This window comes from Lampetra fluviatilis, chromosome 41 (assembly GCF_964198595.1).
Source record: "Lampetra fluviatilis chromosome 41, kcLamFluv1.1, whole genome shotgun sequence".
Lineage (NCBI taxonomy): Eukaryota > Metazoa > Chordata > Hyperoartia > Petromyzontiformes > Petromyzontidae > Lampetra > Lampetra fluviatilis.
In genome coordinates, this window is record NC_136315.1 from 6,484,302 (window position 1) to 6,503,444 (window position 19,143).

Genomic DNA, 19,143 nt, shown 5'->3' on the forward strand with positions numbered 1-19,143 from the left:
CATAAGCGAGGGCGGGTGGAAGTTGAAGTGAGCTGTTCTCTACGTGGAGTCGTCTTCACGGCCACTGAAATCGACTTCGTCCCGGACCTTAAACGGGACGACTGTTGCGAATCTCGAAGGGAATTCTCACCAGGTAGGCAGCACACGCAGCACACGCAGCACACGCCCTTGTGTGAGAAGATGGGTTCGTGTTGCATTTTGTTGTTGTTGTTGTCGGTGAGAGGTCCGTTTTGTGTCCCGGCGTTTGTGTGCGCGGTATTTCATGCGGTGCGCGCCGCGTACCCTGTTGCAGACCACGGTTCACGACGTGAGTGCCGAGTGGTATCTGAACCGGTCCTGCGCGGCCACCTAGGTCGGCTCGGCCTTAAACGAGTACCGTCAATGATGCACTATGAGAACGTCAAGCGCTGGTCAGAATATATATTTTTTTCTTTTACCAGGTAAGGTGCAACTGGGCTATAAAGCTCTTTTTATAACTCGATCTGGCCACAAAAGATAACTCAACGAAGTGGCTTGTAATGTGGAGCTATATAGCTGTCGCCTAATAATCTGAACGCGTGATGTTGATTCTAAATGAGGACTCGGAGAAAAATCCACGCGTCCACGTGGAGAGAAAGAACACGCAAACTCCAAATCTACATGGAATCAGGGTGGCGAATCGAACCGACGACCTCCTGTAAACTAGGCGAGGTAGTTAACATCTTGCCACGAGCGCAGTGGCGTCTTTAACCACTCCCCCCCCCCCTACCGTGTGGCGTAAAGGGCTTCACAACGCTTCCATCAACAATCCGTGTAGCCTCGACGGGAGATCGTTGTCTTTGTGCCTTCCTGCAATGTTGTCTTAAAGGCATTCAAAAGCTTTTAACGCGTGGGATTCAAACGAACGTATGGGGGTTGTTGCAATGTGCTCCTTTGGTGATACGTGATGGGCACATTTTCACCGAGAAAAGGACGATGATGACACACTGTGTGAATCTCGGCGACCCAGTTCTTGAGCGAGTGTAAAAAAAAAATCGACTGGCTCGTTTTGCCGCCAGGCAACTAGCCCAGCCTGTTTGTCAGCGTAATTTATGTTGTCTACGCTTATTCCGTCTATTACTTACGAACTTTTTCCGCCCCATCGTGCAACCATGCCTCCCCACCTTCACATCTATTCCGAGGTTCTTCTCTTTTTCGTTTTCCATTTGTCGGTTTCCAATGCATCAGTTTTTTGTGTGGATAACCCCTTTGCGGTTTCAATCCTTCGTCGATGTCAAAGCCCATCGCAGGCTCTTCATCTTGTTCTTCCTGATTTAAACGGCCGACTGTCTCTCATCCAATTCTCGTTGTGACTTCTGCATTGCCCGCCTTAATTTGCTACTTGGTTCACAGGATGTTGTATAAGGCGATGCCGATCTAATGCATTTTCATATCGGACTGACGTCTTCGATTGTTAAGCGAACGTGTTGTGCGTGACAGTTGTTTTGTTCGTGGTTATCCTGAGCCCAGCTTTGCAGCCTTCCTTGATTCAATTCTCCTAACCTCCCCTGCAGGTCACATGTTCATTGGACGTTTCTACCGTTGTGTATCCGATTATATTTTCGGAAAAAACTTCCAGTTTTCCTGCGAATAACCTTGGCCAAAGTGTGTCCGCCACGTACGTTGGCACCTTTATGTGATCATGTGATCTTATTTCCGCCCGTTTCATTTTTGTAAATATATTGTATTACTTGTAAATATACTTCAGTTACACCTCCCAATTTGTGGGAGCTTGGATGACTGCATTAACTTCCATCGAGTCGAGAATAGCTTTTCACGCTCCACAAAGGCCAGGCACAATGTTAATCGAGTATAATGGGTCATTTCCAGAACCTGAATCATAATATAAATGTCGTAGATAAACCTTGGCCAGCCTCTAATTGTATACAAATTATATTCCCAATAAGCCTTGTGAACAAGTTATATTATATTTGAGCCATGAAGGGCTCACGGATCTGTCGTTTTTTCCCCTTTTTGTAAACATAATCAAGTAAATGTCCTTTAATTTCACAATTTTGGCTTCTCTACATCCATTTCGTATATGAATTCTTTGTAACTACGTATACTCCGATAACTCTTAAACTTTTTATTTTAGCAGGTAAGGCTCATTGAACTATCTAGCTCTCTTTCAAAAGCGACCTGGCCACAAATGGTACCTTAACGAAGTGGCTTATCACGTGGAAATGTATGATTATAAATGTGGAGGGAAAAAACCGGAGGACCCGGAGAAAAATCGACCCGACCACGGGGAGAACATGCAATCTCCAAATATACAGCAGGCGTCGGGGTCGGAATCGAACCTGTGACCTCCTGCGTACCAGGCGAGGTTGTTAACATCTCTCTACCGGCGTGCCCAATGCAAAAATCAAGCGGGTGTGTTTGTGGTTTCGCTTGAGCAATACTGCCAACACTGTCGCTTACACTGTATTTGTTCAACAAGCAGCATTGTGAACAGGTCAATGATTTTAAAACTGAAATCTGTAAAATGTTTCCGATTTTTTTTTAAGTAACATACATTTTAATCTTGATTTAACATACATTTTGTGAAATGATCCTGCTACGGAATATAAGGCATTGATCATTAGCAAAACATACTTGGCGTAAATAAAGGTATCAACCATTAAATAAATATAATACTTAGAACGAAACTCGCTATCGTGCAAATCTGCGCTCTTTCAACAGAGGAACAGGAAAACCACACAATCTCTCTCCTGAAGCGCTTGTGACGTTTAGCTCCTGCACATATTTCCGCCACCACGCACATAAACGGCAGTGTGAACTGCGTGTTTGAAATGTTGGCAAACGTATCCCTTGTATAGCGAGGTTTCCTTTTTTGAAGCAAAAAGTTTCGAGTGGTCTTCAATAGCACCTAAATTGAGAGCCGGAGGAATAGTCACAGAGGAGGAGTTGTCCAGCACTATGAACCCTCGCTGGAGCCTTGTCAGTGGCGTAGGAACGACATTATCAGCTCAGGGGGTGCGGCAATCCGTCAGGTGGAGTCCCAACATGCGATTTGTCTCCAACGGCCGAACCTCGGCTGCATTGTGTAATCGTTACGTTCGCGGTCTCGAATATTTTATGCTGTAGGGGTGCTCTGTTTTAAACAAATTTTTGTTCTTTTTACACTCTTGTTGAAAACAAATCTCATGGTGGTTGTCAAGGGGTCCCCAACTCGTAACTTTAGCCACAAGGCACCCCATTTGTGCTCCACGGTCGTTACGCTACTGACCCTCGTGTATCCCGAAACGAGGCGATGCCACGGTGAACACGTTACGGTTCCGAGGAGGTGAGATGGGAACGATGCAATGTTCATGCTACCAAGCGTGTGTGCAGCTCTTTCAGCCTTTTCTAACTTTGTAAATGTTCTTACAGAATAGGTTGGGTGCCGCACACGTGATCCATTAACGAGGCCATTTCAGCCCCTGCCTCTTGTTGGCACGCATTGATTTTTAAATTCAATTACATACTTAAACATTTTAAGTTGCACTATGTATGTATGTATGTTTACATTATTTCGCACTATACGTAGCCAACCGTACTAATCGGAGGTGCGGGGGAAGGACAAGCGAAATGCGTAAAACAATTAGTTATTGCCATTTTTTTAATACACAAAGGCAGTGGTGTACCATGGTTTGCACGGACACTGGTACAGGGATTGATGGGAGCCCCCCCCTTCCCCCCTGTCCAGTTTTCCTCCCTCTTCATACTGCGGTGCCTGCACCCCCCCTCCACCCCTGTGGCCCGTGGGTCCTGGTGCAGCTGTACTCCCTGCACACTCGCCGTTGCTGTGCCACCGCTTATCGGGTTGTTGTGTAAATATTCGGCTGAATCGTCGCACCGCGCTTTGAGGGCTCAGCCCTCAATTCGAAAGCAGTGAGACTCAATTCCCGTTGGGAGGATTCACTGGGCCACTCATTTTCCTGGGGTTCTGTGGCAAAAAAATGTACAACGGGCTCAGCCCTGTGGACAGACTGACCCTGCCATGGGAATGTGGAATTTTCACCACGAGGCTGATTTGCACGCCCAGTCCATTACTGAATGAGGCGACGAAACGATTCTGCAGTCGGCGAACCCCGTGTCGTGACGGGCCGAACAAAGCGCACGTGGTCAATTGTTACATCCAATGATTAACTCTCGCATCAAAACAAGTCATGTGGTGGTCACCACTCTTAACGTTGAGCAATCCGAGGAAGCCTCAACTGCTCGCTTGACAACCTTAACTGCTCCGCGTCGTAGGTCCCGTGACTCGGACGATGTTGGGAGGAAGCCCCCTCGAACGGCTGCCAGCCACAGAGGGCTCCAATTCAGCCGGAACAATCCGGAAAGCTGTTCCAGATAATGATTATGACACATCACATCCATCTTGCCGTGTTTCGTCCTGATTTTACATACATATAAAAGCCTCTTTTTATATGCAGCAAATCTGGCTGTGACGGCCCCACCTGATGACGGAGGCTTGTGTTGCCTCCGAAGTGTCGTGATATTTATTTTATTTTACTTTCATTACTTTTAATGTTTTACCTACGTGACTTTACCGAAAAAACCTAAGAATATGAATCCTTGCAGTCACGAAAGCTTCAAATCTAGAATCTCTTCATAAGAATTTTGGGTCCAATAACATAGGTTTATTATGGACAGGTGTACTTTGCACTCGAGTGGTAGTGCCTTGCACGGATAATTCCACTCAAAGGCGGCCTAGAAAAACGTTCCAGAAAATATCAGGGGAGATATTCAGCCCTGCTTGTACAGTGATCGATAATAATTGACATTACAACCTCTTTGTTAATACACTGCCGAACGAATGGTCCCCCCCCCCCCCCGCACAGTGTCAGATGTGCGGGTTCTTTAACCATACTTCACCAAACTGGTCAAAGGCGAGGGCCAGGACCAGTTTGAATATCAACCGCCTCTCATGTGAGTCGTGGCCTGCCTCGTCCTCTGGGCTTTTGGGCCACTGCAGCATGACCTTTGCCTTCACCAATATCTCCTCGCAGTGACCCCTCTCCACTTTTATCTCTCTCTCCTCTGTACGTCATTGCATCTGCCAGCTGAGACGGCTTCCATCCCGTGCAGTGTTCGTTGTGTGACGTGGCAAAGGTGAAACCCACTGGGCGATTTTAAATTCTCATTTTCGATGGGGCCCTAGTTACAGAAACCTGGTTACACTAAAAAATAAAAATTCAGGGCTGCAACTTTAACCTTCACCTGTAAATAGTTAATAGTGCAGAGTTGAACCTTCGTTGTTTACAGAAACAGACATGACAAGCTTTTTTTCTGTTTAATAAACACACGCACGTTGAGTGGCTTTGGAGACAACGTGAGGGTGTTTTTGGCAGCGGTGTTTATACCAGCGGTGAAGAACACCTTGAGATCATCATAAGCATCAACTTGTTTCGTAAATATATGAAGGAGACTCTCCTTCACATATTTGCCCATCCCAGATAAATAACAAATAATCATTAGTGTATTTTGTACACAAAAGTGCGTAATTGAGCTTCTCGATTCAGTTTCCGTAAGAATCTGCCAGCCACGTGGAGCGGAACGTCTGACATCATGTTGCCGAACAACATGCGTTGGTACGACCCGAATAACGACTAGACTATTAAAACTAATACGATATTTATTTTACCAGGTAAGGCCCACTGAGAGCTATATTAGTTTTTTTTCAGAAGTGACCTGGCCACAAATGATAGCTTAACAAAGTGGCGTTTCACGTGGAAATTAATAGCAGCGTGATTCTAATTGTGGAGGGGGGAAAACCCGGAGGACCCGGAGAAAATCCACGCGACCACAGGGAGAACATGCAAACTCCAATTGTAAAGGTATTGGGATCGAACCCATGAACTCTTGTATACCAGGCGAGGTAGTTAACATCTCACCACCGTGGCACCCGTAAACAACATCGCTAAAAGAAGAGCTGTATGGCACAACCGTGAAAAACGTATGTGGTTAATCCAAATTGTACACATTTTTCTACGTATGCTTTCACAGCAAATATTACGTTTCGTCGTACAGTGTATTGTGACTTTTTAACTAGAGCCCTCCACTACCCAGTGACAGAGCCAATCAAATCAAGTTGTGGCTTAGTGGACAATTGAGTTGGGTTATCAGCAAGAGGAGGACTGTTGAAAAGTAATACATTTTTAACAAAACCGTGTTCCCTATTTTACGAGTGCAGAGTTGTTGTTAGTTTACTTCTGTAATATTGTTTTGAGCCGAGTTGGGTGGATTGCACATTTTTGATTGAGTGCTGTGTGTGTGTGTGCGCGAGATAAGGTTGTGGGGACGTGCGTATTTGGTGCGAATTTAATTTGGCCGCCTTTGCAAGAGGTAGGTGACCTTGCCGTGAGCGCGGTTAATGTTCCACAATTTTCTCCCTTTAATTATCCGAGCGTGTAATGTCCTTAAGTGGGGCCATTATGAAACTCTTTGTAGCATAATTTTTCTATCGTTTAAAATTTGCACACAAATCCATCGCATTTTTGTGTGGGGTGGTGGTGGGGGGGTGAAAGAGCAATTTTTTATGAGTTCAAATTTTCCATCAATTGTTTGGCCATTTTTAATGTGCACACTTTCAATTACTGAAGTACGATTCTCCTTTTCAGGTGTCATTTCTGCTTGGTGTTTCCCAGCGACAAACAAATTTTAACCGTTAACCCAAAAACCAGACTTATTTTCAAAGCAACCTAAATCCAACGTTCACACCTTTTTAAATATTGATCATTCGCAAAATGGAGGGGGGGGGGAAAAACCGCCCCATGCCCTTTGGTATTTCACTGCAGCGTCCGTCACGTGATGATTACGTGCGGGCACCGACTGTTTGTCCAACTTGACCTCCTTGACTCTGCGCTTAGTTTGCCCTGTGCGTGATGTCGAAATGGCGGTGGCCAAATTGTAACGTGGAAAGTAAAGTCGGAGCCCATGCCCAGTGCGGTGTTAGGAAGCCGCTGCACTTTGAAATCCGGATTGAAAACTAATTTATTTCGAACTGTTTCCTGTCTTTCCCTCGCACCTCCGATATTACCATGGTTGTCTACGTACGGTGCGAAAGAAGTTCAACATACATACACGTACATTTGTGCATGGCGTAAGTGTCATCATCTGCATCTGCATTTGCATCTATCCGAGCGTTTCACGCCTCTGCTTTGTAGCACAACGAGTCGGGCGTGTAATGCAACCTGTGCCATCGCGCAAGGATCTCTTTTGCCCCCTTCCTCATTCCCGTGAAGTAAACAACAAAAAAACCCAACTCTGAAGGGCAATGACTTGGCGCAACGCGATAAATGACTTCGGATTTTGTACGTCTGATCATATAGATGCAGAGCAACGACGATAATCTCGCGTCCAGGTGGTCAAGCCAGACGACCGTCCTCAGGAGCAGCGGAGTTGTTTCGCTGTAAATGACCGACCGTAACTCGCCCATGTCGATATTGCCAACATGGTCAGGGGGTGCGTTTGTACGCGCGCACACACGAATATATTATAATCCCACCGAGCATCGCTATCTGCGCCACTCGGTAATGAGGGATGCAAATGGGGATGCACTGTTAGGATCTCATAGATTCCAGCTCATTAAGGCTCCTCTCTATATTGCCATATTACATTTTCTTCTCAGCCGGGGGGGGAGGGGATACTTCAGCCGCTTGTGGCGTGATGGTTAACAGCAGTGGTGTGATGGTTAACGGCAGTGGCGTGATGGTTAACAGCAGTGGTGTGATGGTTAACAGCAGTGACGTGATGGTTAACGGCAGTGGCGTGATGGTTAACAGCAGTGGTGTGATGGTTAACAGCAGTGGTGTGATGGTTAACAGCAGTGACGTGATGGTTAACGGCAGTGGCGTGATGGTTAACGGCAGTGGCGTGATGGTTAACAGCAGTGGTGTGATGGTTAACGGCAGTGGTGTGATGGTTAACAGCAGTGGTGTGATGGTTAACAGCAGTGGTGTGATGGTTAACGGCAGTGGTGTGATGGTTAACGGCAGTGGCGTGATGGTTAACAGCAGTGGTGTGATGGTTAACGGCAGTGGTGTGATGGTTAACAGCAGTGACGTGATGGTTAACAGCAGTGGTGTGATGGTTAACGGCAGTGGCGTGATGGTTAACAGCAGTGGTGTGATGGTTAACAGCAGTGGTGTGATGGTTAACAGCAGTGACGTGATGGTTAACAGCAGTGGTGTGATGGTTAACGGCAGTGGTGTGATGGTTAACGGCAGTGGCGTGATGGTTAACAGCAGTGGTGTGATGGTTAACGGCAGTGGCGTGATGGTTAACAGCAGTGGTGTGATGGTTAACGGCAGTGGTGTGATGGTTAACAGCAGTGGTGTGATGGTTAACGGCAGTGGTGTGATGGTTAACAGCAGTGGTGTGATGGTTAACAGCAGTGGTGTGATGGTTAACGGCAGTGGTGTGATGGTTAACGGCAGTGGCGTGATGGTTAACAGCAGTGGTGTGATGGTTAACGGCAGTGGTGTGATGGTTAACAGCAGTGACGTGATGGTTAACGGCAGTGGTGTGATGGTTAACGGCAGTGGCGTGATGGTTAACAGCAGTGGTGTGATGGTTAACGGCAGTGGTGTGATGGTTAACAGCAGTGGTGTGATGGTTAACAGCAGTGGTGTGATGGTTAACGGCAGTGGTGTGATGGTTAACGGCAGTGGCGTGATGGTTAACAGCAGTGACGTGATGGTTAACAGCAGTGGTGTGATGGTTAACGGCAGTGGTGTGATGGTTAACGGCAGTGGCGTGATGGTTAACAGCAGTGGCGTGATGGTTAACAGCAGTGACGTGATGGTTAACAGCAGTGGTGTGATGGTTAACGGCAGTGGCGTGATGGTTAACAGCAGTGGCGTGATGGTTAACAGCAGTGGCGTGATGGTTAACGGCAGTGGCGTGATGGTTAACAGCAGTGACGTGATGGTTAACAGCAGTGGTGTGATGGTTAACAGCAGTGGTGTGATGGTTAACAGCAGTGGTGTGATGGTTAACAGCAGTGGTGTGATGGTTAACGGCAGTGGCGTGATGGTTAACGGCAGTGGTGTGATGGTTAACGGCAGTGGTGTGATGGTTAACGGCAGTGGTGTGATGGTTAACAGCAGTGGCGTGATGGTTAACGGCAGTGGTGTGATGGTTAACAGCAGTGGCGTGATGGTTAACGGCAGTGGTGTGATGGTTAACGGCAGTGGCGTGATGGTTAACAGCAGTGGCGTGATGGTTAACGGCAGTGGCGTGATGGTTAACAGCAGTGGTGTGATGGTTAACGGCAGTGGTGTGATGGTTAACGGCAGTGGTGTGATGGTTAACGGCAGTGGTGTGATGGTTAACAGCAGTGGCGTGATGGTTAACGGCAGTGGCGTGATGGTTAACAGCAGTGGTGTGATGGTTAACAGCAGTGGCGTGATGGTTAACGGCAGTGGCGTGATGGTTAACGGCAGTGGTGTGATGGTTAACGGCAGTGGTGTGATGGTTAACGGCAGTGGTGTGATGGTTAACGGCAGTGGTGTGATGGTTAACGGCAGTGGCGTGATGGTTAACGGCAGTGGCGTGATGGTTAACAGCAGTGGCGTGATGGTTAACGGCAGTGGTGTGATGGTTAACGGCAGTGGTGTGATGGTTAACAGCAGTGGCGTGATGGTTAACGGCAGTGGCGTGATGGTTAACAGCAGTGGTGTGATGGTTAACAGCAGTGGCGTGATGGTTAACGGCAGTGGCGTGATGGTTAACGGCAGTGGTGTGATGGTTAACGGCAGTGGCGTGATGGTTAACAGCAGTGGTGTGATGGTTAACAGCAGTGGCGTGATGGTTAACGGCAGTGGTGTGATGGTTAACGGCAGTGGTGTGATGGTTAACGGCAGTGGCGTGATGGTTAACGGCAGTGGTGTGATGGTTAACGGCAGTGGTGTGATGGTTAACAGCAGTGGTGTGATGGTTAACGGCAGTGGCGTGATGGTTAACGGCAGTGGCGTGATGGTTAACGGCAGTGGTGTGATGGTTAACGGCAGTGGTGTGATGGTTAACGGCAGTGGCGTGATGGTTAACAGCAGTGGCGTGATGGTTAACGGCAGTGGTGTGATGGTTAACAGCAGTGGCGTGATGGTTAACAGCAGTGGTGTGATGGTTAACGGCAGTGGCGTGATGGTTAACGGCAGTGGCGTGATGGTTAACGGCAGTGGTGTGATGGTTAACGGCAGTGGTGTGATGGTTAACGGCAGTGGCGTGATGGTTAACAGCAGTGGCGTGATGGTTAACGGCAGTGGCGTGATGGTTAACAGCAGTGGTGTGATGGTTAACGGCAGTGGCGTGATGGTTAACGGCAGTGGCGTGATGGTTAACGGCAGTGGTGTGATGGTTAACGGCAGTGGTGTGATGGTTAACAGCAGTGGTGTGATGGTTAACAGCAGTGGCGTGATGGTTAACGGCAGTGGTGTGATGGTTAACAGCAGTGGCGTGATGGTTAACGGCAGTGGTGTGATGGTTAACGGCAGTGGTGTGATGGTTAACAGCAGTGGCGTGATGGTTAACGGCAGTGGTGTGATGGTTAACAGCAGTGGCGTGATGGTTAACAGCAGTGGCGTGATGGTTAACGGCAGTGGTGTGATGGTTAACGGCAGTGGTGTGATGGTTAACGGCAGTGGTGTGATGGTTAACAGCAGTGGCGTGATGGTTAACGGCAGTGGCGTGATGGTTAACAGCAGTGGCGTGATGGTTAACGGCAGTGACGTGATGGTTAACGGCAGTGGTGTGATGGTTAACGGCAGTGGTGTGATGGTTAACGGCAGTGGCGTGATGGTTAACAGCAGTGGTGTGATGGTTAACGGCAGTGGTGTGATGGTTAACAGCAGTGGTGTGATGGTTAACGGCAGTGGCGTGATGGTTAACGGCAGTGACGTGATGGTTAACAGCAGTGGTGTGATGGTTAACAGCAGTGGCGTGATGGTTAACGGCAGTGGTGTGATGGTTAACGGCAGTGGTGTGATGGTTAACAGCAGTGGCGTGATGGTTAACGGCAGTGGTGTGATGGTTAACAGCAGTGGCGTGATGGTTAACGGCAGTGGTGTGATGGTTAACAGCAGTGGCGTGATGGTTAACGGCAGTGGTGTGATGGTTAACAGCAGTGGCGTGATGGTTAACGGCAGTGGTGTGATGGTTAACAGCAGTGGCGTGATGGTTAACGGCAGTGGTGTGATGGTTAACAGCAGTGGCGTGATGGTTAACAGCAGTGGTGTGATGGTTAACAGCAGTGGCGTGATGGTTAACAGCAGTGGTGTGATGGTTAACGGCAGTGGTGTGATGGTTAACAGCAGTGGCGTGATGGTTAACGGCAGTGGTGTGATGGTTAACAGCAGTGACGTGATGGTTAACAGCAGTGGTGTGATGGTTAACAGCAGTGGCGTGATGGTTAACAGCAGTGGTGTGATGGTTAACAGCAGTGGCGTGATGGTTAACAGCAGTGGTGTGATGGTTAACGGCAGTGGTGTGATGGTTAACAGCAGTGGCGTGATGGTTAACGGCAGTGACGTGATGGTTAACAGCAGTGACGTGATGGTTAACAGCAGTGGCGTGATGGTTAACGGCAGTGGTGTGATGGTTAACAGCAGTGGTGTGATGGTTAACGGCAGTGGTGTGATGGTTAACAGCAGTGGTGTGATGGTTAACGGCAGTGGTGTGATGGTTAACGGCAGTGGCGTGATGGTTAACGGCAGTGGTGTGATGGTTAACAGCAGTGGCGTGATGGTTAACAGCAGTGGCGTGATGGTTAACAGCAGTGGTGTGATGGTTAACGGCAGTGGTGTGATGGTTAACAGCAGTGGTGTGATGGTTAACGGCAGTGGTGTGATGGTTAACGGCAGTGGTGTGATGGTTAACGGCAGTGGTGTGATGGTTAACAGCAGTGGTGTGATGGTTAACGGCAGTGGTGTGATGGTTAACGGCAGTGGCGTGATGGTTAACGGCAGTGGTGTGATGGTTAACAGCAGTGGCGTGATGGTTAACGGCAGTGGTGTGATGGTTAACAGCAGTGGCGTGATGGTTAACAGCAGTGGCGTGATGGTTAACAGCAGTGGTGTGATGGTTAACAGCAGTGGTGTGATGGTTAACACTTAACAGCAGTGATGTGATGGTTAACAGCAGTGGCGTGATGGTTAACAGCAGTGGTGTGATGGTTAACAGCAGTGGTGTGATGGTTAACACTTAACAGCAGTGGCGTGATGGTTAACGGCAGTGGCGTGATGGTTAACAGCAGTGGCGTGATGGTTAACAGCAGTGGTGTGATGGTTAACAGCAGTGGTGTGATGGTTAACACTTAACAGCAGTGGCGTGATGGTTAACAGCAGTGGCGTGATGGTTAACAGCAGTGGCGTGATGGTTAACAGCAGTGGCGTGATGGTTAACAGCAGTGGTGTGATGGTTAACACTTAACAGCAGTGATGTGATGGTTAACAGCAGTGGCGTGATGGTTAACGGCAGTGGTGTGATGGTTAACGGCAGTGGTGTGATGGTTAACACTTAACAGCAGTGGCGTGATGGTTAACAGCAGTGGCGTGATGGTTAACGGCAGTGGTGTGATGGTTAACGGCAGTGGCGTGATGGTTAACACTTAACAGCAGTGGCGTGATGGTTAACGGCAGTGGTGTGATGGTTAACGGCAGTGGCGTGATGGTTAACACTTAACAGCAGTGGTGTGATGGTTAACGGCAGTGGTGTGATGGTTAACGGCAGTGGCGTGATGGTTAACGGCAGTGGTGTGATGGTTAACGGCAGTGGCGTGATGGTTAACGGCAGTGGTGTGATGGTTAACGGCAGTGGCGTGATGGTTAACGGCAGTGGTGTGATGGTTAACACTTAACAGCAGTGGCGTGATGGTTAACGGCAGTGGCGTGATGGTTAACAGCAGTGGTGTGATGGTTAACAGCAGTGGCGTGATGGTTAACGGCAGTGGTGTGATGGTTAACACTTAACAGCAGTGGCGTGATGGTTAACGGCAGTGGTGTGATGGTTAACGGCAGTGGTGTGATGGTTAACAGCAGTGGTGTGATGGTTAACAGCAGTGGTGTGATGGTTAACGGCAGTGGTGTGATGGTTAACACTTAACAGCAGTGGTGTGATGGTTAACGGCAGTGGTGTGATGGTTAACGGCAGTGGCGTGATGGTTAACACTTAACAGCAGTGGCGTGATGGTTAACGGCAGTGGTGTGATGGTTAACGGCAGTGGTGTGATGGTTAACACTTAACAGCAGTGGCGTGATGGTTAACGGCAGTGGTGTGATGGTTAACGGCAGTGGCGTGATGGTTAACGGCAGTGGTGTGATGGTTAACGGCAGTGGTGTGATGGTTAACAGCAGTGGCGTGATGGTTAACAGCAGTGGTGTGATGGTTAACAGCAGTGGTGTGATGGTTAACGGCAGTGGCGTGATGGTTAACAGCAGTGGTGTGATGGTTAACAGCAGTGGCGTGATGGTTAACAGCAGTGGTGTGATGGTTAACAGCAGTGGTGTGATGGTTAACAGCAGTGGCGTGATGGTTAACAGCAGTGGTGTGATGGTTAACAGCAGTGGCGTGATGGTTAACAGCAGTGGCGTGATGGTTAACAGCAGTGGCGTGATGGTTAACAGCAGTGGCGTGATGGTTAACGGCAGTGGCGTGATGGTTAACAGCAGTGGTGTGATGGTTAACAGCAGTGGTGTGATGGTTAACAGCAGTGGCGTGATGGTTAACGGCAGTGGCGTGATGGTTAACAGCAGTGACGTGATGGTTAACAGCAGTGACGTGATGGTTAGCAGCAGTGACGTGATGGTTAACAGCAGTGGTGTGATGGTTAACAGCAGTGACGTGATGGTTAACAGCAGTGACGTGATGGTTAACAGCAGTGGCGTGATGGTTAGCAGCAGTGACGTGATGGTTAACAGCAGTGGTGTGATGGTTAACAGCAGTGACGTGATGGTTAACAGCAGTGGTGTGATGGTTAACAGCAGTGACGTGATGGTTAACAGCAGTGGCGTGATGGTTAGCAGCAGTGACGTGATGGTTAACAGCAGTGGTGTGATGGTTAACAGCAGTGGCGTGATGGTTAACAGCAGTGGTGTGATGGTTAACAGCAGTGACGTGATGGTTAACAGCAGTGACGTGATGGTTAACAGCAGTGGTGTGATGGTTAACAGCAGTGACGTGATGGTTAACAGCAGTGGTGTGATGGTTAACAGCAGTGACGTGATGGTTAACAGCAGTGACGTGATGGTTAACAGCAGTGGCGTGATGGTTAACAGCACCGCTGGACTTCAAGAGGTCACCGGTTCAATCCACTTTCCAGCGCGGCAGTTAAAACAACGGCGTGTAGCGGTAGCGTAGAGGTTAGCGCGCCGTACTACGAACCTCGCCACCCGAGTTAGTTTCCCGCTCACGGCCACCAACACCAGTAACGATTATCTGAACCGGTCCCCAAGCCTCCCCTAGGTCGACTCCGCCTGAAATGAGTACCTGGCGCGGTGCGTAAACATTGCCACTAGGGAGATAAAGGCGTCTGGGCGTGGTGCTGACCACCCAGCCCTCGTATGCCGTCCCAGCCTTCATAGGTGCTCGCTAACAGCACTTGCCCCAACGGTATGTTAAGGCTATATGGGGGATCTTTCTTCTTTGTTTGCTTACGTGAGCGTGGGGAGTGGTGGTGCGGCGGTTAGCGTCCCGCGCTACGAACCCGGCAACCCGATTTTCGATTCGCGCTCATGGCCACCATGATTAGATTATGAGTTTGAATTATCTGAACCTGTCCTGGTCCTCCCCTAGGTCGACTCAGCCGTCTAGTATAAATGGAGTTGGCTGATTGGCAGGTGACGCGCGGCAGAGTAAAGTGAAGGCAACTCCCACCTCGTCCAAGACGAGTGGCGAGCATGGAAGAGTGGGTCAAAACGTGCTCAAGAATGGCTCAAGAAATCTCTCTGGTGGAGGTCCTTCTGTCAGCAGTTGCAGGGCTGCTCCTTTACCTTTAGGGGGAAATCGGTAATATCTAGAAGCAACAGTTATGCCCTTTGCCAAAATGCCAAATGTTTTGTATATTATACAGAGGCATTCTTCAGAGTTTGTTTGTGTGAGTGTGTGTGTGTGTAAATAGATATACAAATATTTGCAAGGAGATCTGAACACCTGGCCAGCTAGAGGCGGCTTAAGCTACCAAGAACAAAGGGAAGTAGGGTAGCGACACTCATCATCACCGGCCGAGTGCTCGGTGGCTAAAACACAGCCAGCTGTCACAGGTGAGGGGTGCAGGTGGTGCATTTGCTAGAAACCCTGGTCACTTGACCCATTCGTTGCTCATCATCACGTCAATGTTAAATCGAAATGCATATTAGCCGTTATGGTTATTCTGGCAATTAAACTAAACTATAAAAAAAAAGATTTTACCCGGTAAGGTCCACTGAGCTATATAGCTCTTTTTCAGAAGCGAACTGGCCACACGATCGCTCAACAAAGTGGCTTATCGCGTGGACATTTATAGCAGCAAAATACTCTAAACGCATGTTTTTAAATGTGGAGGGAAAAACCGGAGGACCTGGAGAAAAATCCACGCGGCCACGGGGAGAGAGAGAGACACGCAAACTCCAAATATACAGCAGCAGGCGTCAGGGTCGGGGTTGAACCTACGACCTCCTGCATACCAGGCGAGGTAGTTAACACCTCGCAAGATGTTCACGACACGAGCACGGTCGCTGGTGCTGCTGTGGAACGGTCGGCCCGATGGACTTGCCATCCAGAGAGGCAGTTGGAAACGTGGGGCAAGTTTCTGAAATAATTCCCCACACCCCCCCACCTTTCTACAGAATAAGTTTGCACACGCGTCCATGTTGTACAAAAAGTGTCCTCCCAACGGCCGCCCTTGGAGTGCATCATTTCAGCAGCAACCGGTTCGGAGAGTTTTGCTTTAACTGAAGCAATCCTGCTGCAAATATCCACGAGGTAGTCCTACTCTTGCACGCAGTCTGCGCAATGCAGTGCTCTCCCAAGAGGTGCTCTCCCAAGAAGTGTATATGGGAGTGTTGTTCTGACCCACCGTTTGTGCTGGCTTTTCCCCAAGCACTTTATTTGTGGTTATAGCCGCATATTTTTGTTTTTTACAAAGGGCAGCTCACCGGCCCATCTCCTAATGGCTTCTTTGTCATCTTAGCGCTCGCTAGTAACGCATGAATAATCGTTTTTTTTCCCCCAAGAAACGATGGACTTTGAGGCCATGCCTTCATTTTGCATGACCCATTTATGCGCGCAATACACAGGGCGCCTGGTGATTTGTCGACAAACAAATATTGCAAACACTCGTGATGTGTGCACAACCGACCTGGGCCTGGCACCAGTTGCAAAAAAATATTTTTTAAACAGTTGCCGAGCACAGCTCCAACGGCCCGCCCCGGGGGCCCAAAATATCAAACTGCCAGCAACAAACAGCACCACCACAAGTTTGTAAAGGACAAGTGCGAACACGTTTCTTGATTGAGCAAGGTCATTGTAGAGAGCTTGAGGGAGAAGAAATGATGATGATGGGAGGAGGGAATTCCAAAGTGGAGCAGTAGAATGAGCAGTGGTGTGACGTCTAGTGTGGTTGAGTGGATGAGTGGACGACTGAGTCGGTGAGGTGAGCGAGTGGATGAATGGGTGAGTGTATTGTGACTTGAATCATTGCCTCACTTGATGCAGCTAATCTGGCTGTGACGGTCCCACCTGATGATGGGGACTTGTGTTGCCTCCGAAACGTCGTGATCTTTATTTTATTTTATTTTTTATTAATTTTGATGTTTTACCTACGTGACTTTACCGAAAAAACCTAAGAATATGAATCCTTGCAGTCACGAAAGCTTCAAATCTAGAATGCAAGTGTGGTTTTCGAACACGGTGTGATGATGGGTGTGATGAAATAGCCAGTGTCCGGTGGTAGACAGTCCTCGACATGTGAAGAGGAACCAAAGAGTGAAGGTCACCGGGATAGAAATCATGGTGGTCATGATAGACGAGTGATGTGGAGGCGAGGTGACCATCATTTTGAGTGAGTGACCGAAAGTGAATCGGTGAAAGCATGTGTTGGCCTTGACATATGGGAAGGATGCATTGTCTGCTTATTGATTCAACTTCTTATATTCCCAATAGCGGCGTTTCAATTATTGTCACGTGTTATGTACGTATTTTATAATTTCTGTGTCAAACTGCGACAAGTTTTTAAATAGAAAGTGTCCTTGTCCTTTAAAGATTAAGCAGTTCATCAGCATTGCTTTAAACAAGCTTGACTGCTTATGACAAATTGAAGATGGGGAACCGAAAATATGCACTGCCAAAAATCTCGCGTGCGGCTGACTGGATGTGTAAAAAACATATAAATTATTTAATTTGGAGAGAACATTTTGAAGAGATCGAAGCGCCATGTCATCTTGACAATTTTGTTGGACTCCCCTTCTGTGCCCCCCTCTGCTCCACTGTCTCTCCCATAGCCACCAAAATCGGGTGCGCCGCGTAAGGCTTTTAAAAGAGAACCAAGATTCATATTTACATAATGCTCGTTAAATATTAACTTGGCAGCGCCATTCAGTGGCAAAGTCGGGCCTGTTCTTGCTTTTAAAACAACATTTTATTTTCCGCACCGCGATTTAAAGCGGCCGCGAAGGAGCAGGCGTGCGTAAAGGTGCAGCCACGCAATTTCTTTCCCACGCCACTGCTGGCGGAAGTGGCTACTTCTTCTCTCGAGGGTATTGTTGGGTCGACTCTTGCATGCTGGCCAGACGTATCCTATGCGAGTACCCACACTTTATCCCACCACACGTGTGTGGCGGACATGTAGATCCACAAAATGTGCCGTACCCATTTATGCAGCTCGTTAGGCACAGGTTGGAGGATTAAAGAAGTTTAACACGTAGGCTTTCGCGACCAATATTATTCATAATCAACGTTTTTGGGTCTAGATCGCGTTATTTATAAATGTGTCGTAACCCTCCACCACCCGACACGGCCAATCAGTAAAAAAGTGTCACGTTGACACATTCTGGCGAATTGCCCGATGATGCTGGATGCAATTACCAGCGAAACGTCGTACTCAAATTGTAAATGTTGTGGTTTTGCGCTTCAACACACCGGTGGGCTAAAGCAGTGAACTAATTTGTCTTTTGTCAACGTGACACTTTTTTACTGATTGGCCGTGTCGGGTGGTGGAGGGTTACGACACATTTATAAATAACGCGATCTAAACCCGAAAACGTTGATTATGAAGGATTAAAGAAACTTCCCCCATTGCTTCAATTGCCGCGCAAGGCAAGTGAACCGAGGCTGCGACCTCGGGTGTGCTGTGACCATTGACATTGCGAGAGAATCGCCCACCCATTGTCGCGTACGTAAACGCTTTGCACAGAGAAAGTAAAAAAAGAAACTCACCGATTAGCGCAATTAGACTGGCAGAATAAGTCTTGTTCTTCCGCTGGATTTCATTTGCCCAAGGGCAGGTGCTTGGCTCTCAAACTCGATGCCACGGTGGTGAGATGTTTACTATCTCACCTGGTATACAGGAGGTCGTGGGTTCGATCCCGACCCGCCTGTGTATATGCAGTGCCGGCCCGAGCCTCTTGGGGGCCCTAAGCAGAATTTGATTTGGGGGCCCCCCTCCCACCACGCAGACTCATCTGTGCTAGAAGATTATTGACACAAATGTCACACTATAATGTTATAGCGAATATTATAAACGAATACAGTGAGGTTATGTATTAATAAAAAATAAAAACAACACTTAAAATACTTCACTCTTTTATTAAAACTTCTGAATACAAACGGTCACAAAAAACATATTAAATAAATTATTTGCAAATGTGCATTAAATGTGCAATCTTTTAAATAAAACCAAAATAGACAAACATTAATCTAATCAAAAATAGAATGTTACAAAAAAAAAGATACTTAAATCTACATCAGTTGCCACCATATTAATAAAATTGAAGTCTATTTTCATTACAGAAGTCTCCCCACCTAACATGGCTTTGGTATATTTTCTCATAAAGATCAATACCATCGCTTGCCAAAGATCTTAAAGCAGAGACCGCACGTGCTTTGCCTATGAAGCTGGAATATTCACTTCAACACAAACAGCAATGCTAGCTAAGCTTGTCATCGCTG

At 47.9% G+C, this 19,143-nt stretch overlaps 1 protein-coding gene across 1 annotated transcript in view; it reads left to right on the plus strand.

The window, feature by feature from the left end:
* Positions 1–19,143, plus strand: part of UGT8 (UDP glycosyltransferase 8) — a 46,795-nt gene continuing 27,652 nt past the window's right edge. Inside the window, exon 1 of the mRNA XM_078875614.1 lies at positions 1–133. The gene's annotated coding sequence lies outside the window, so the exon portion shown is untranslated. The remainder of the gene's footprint in view (positions 134–19,143) is intronic.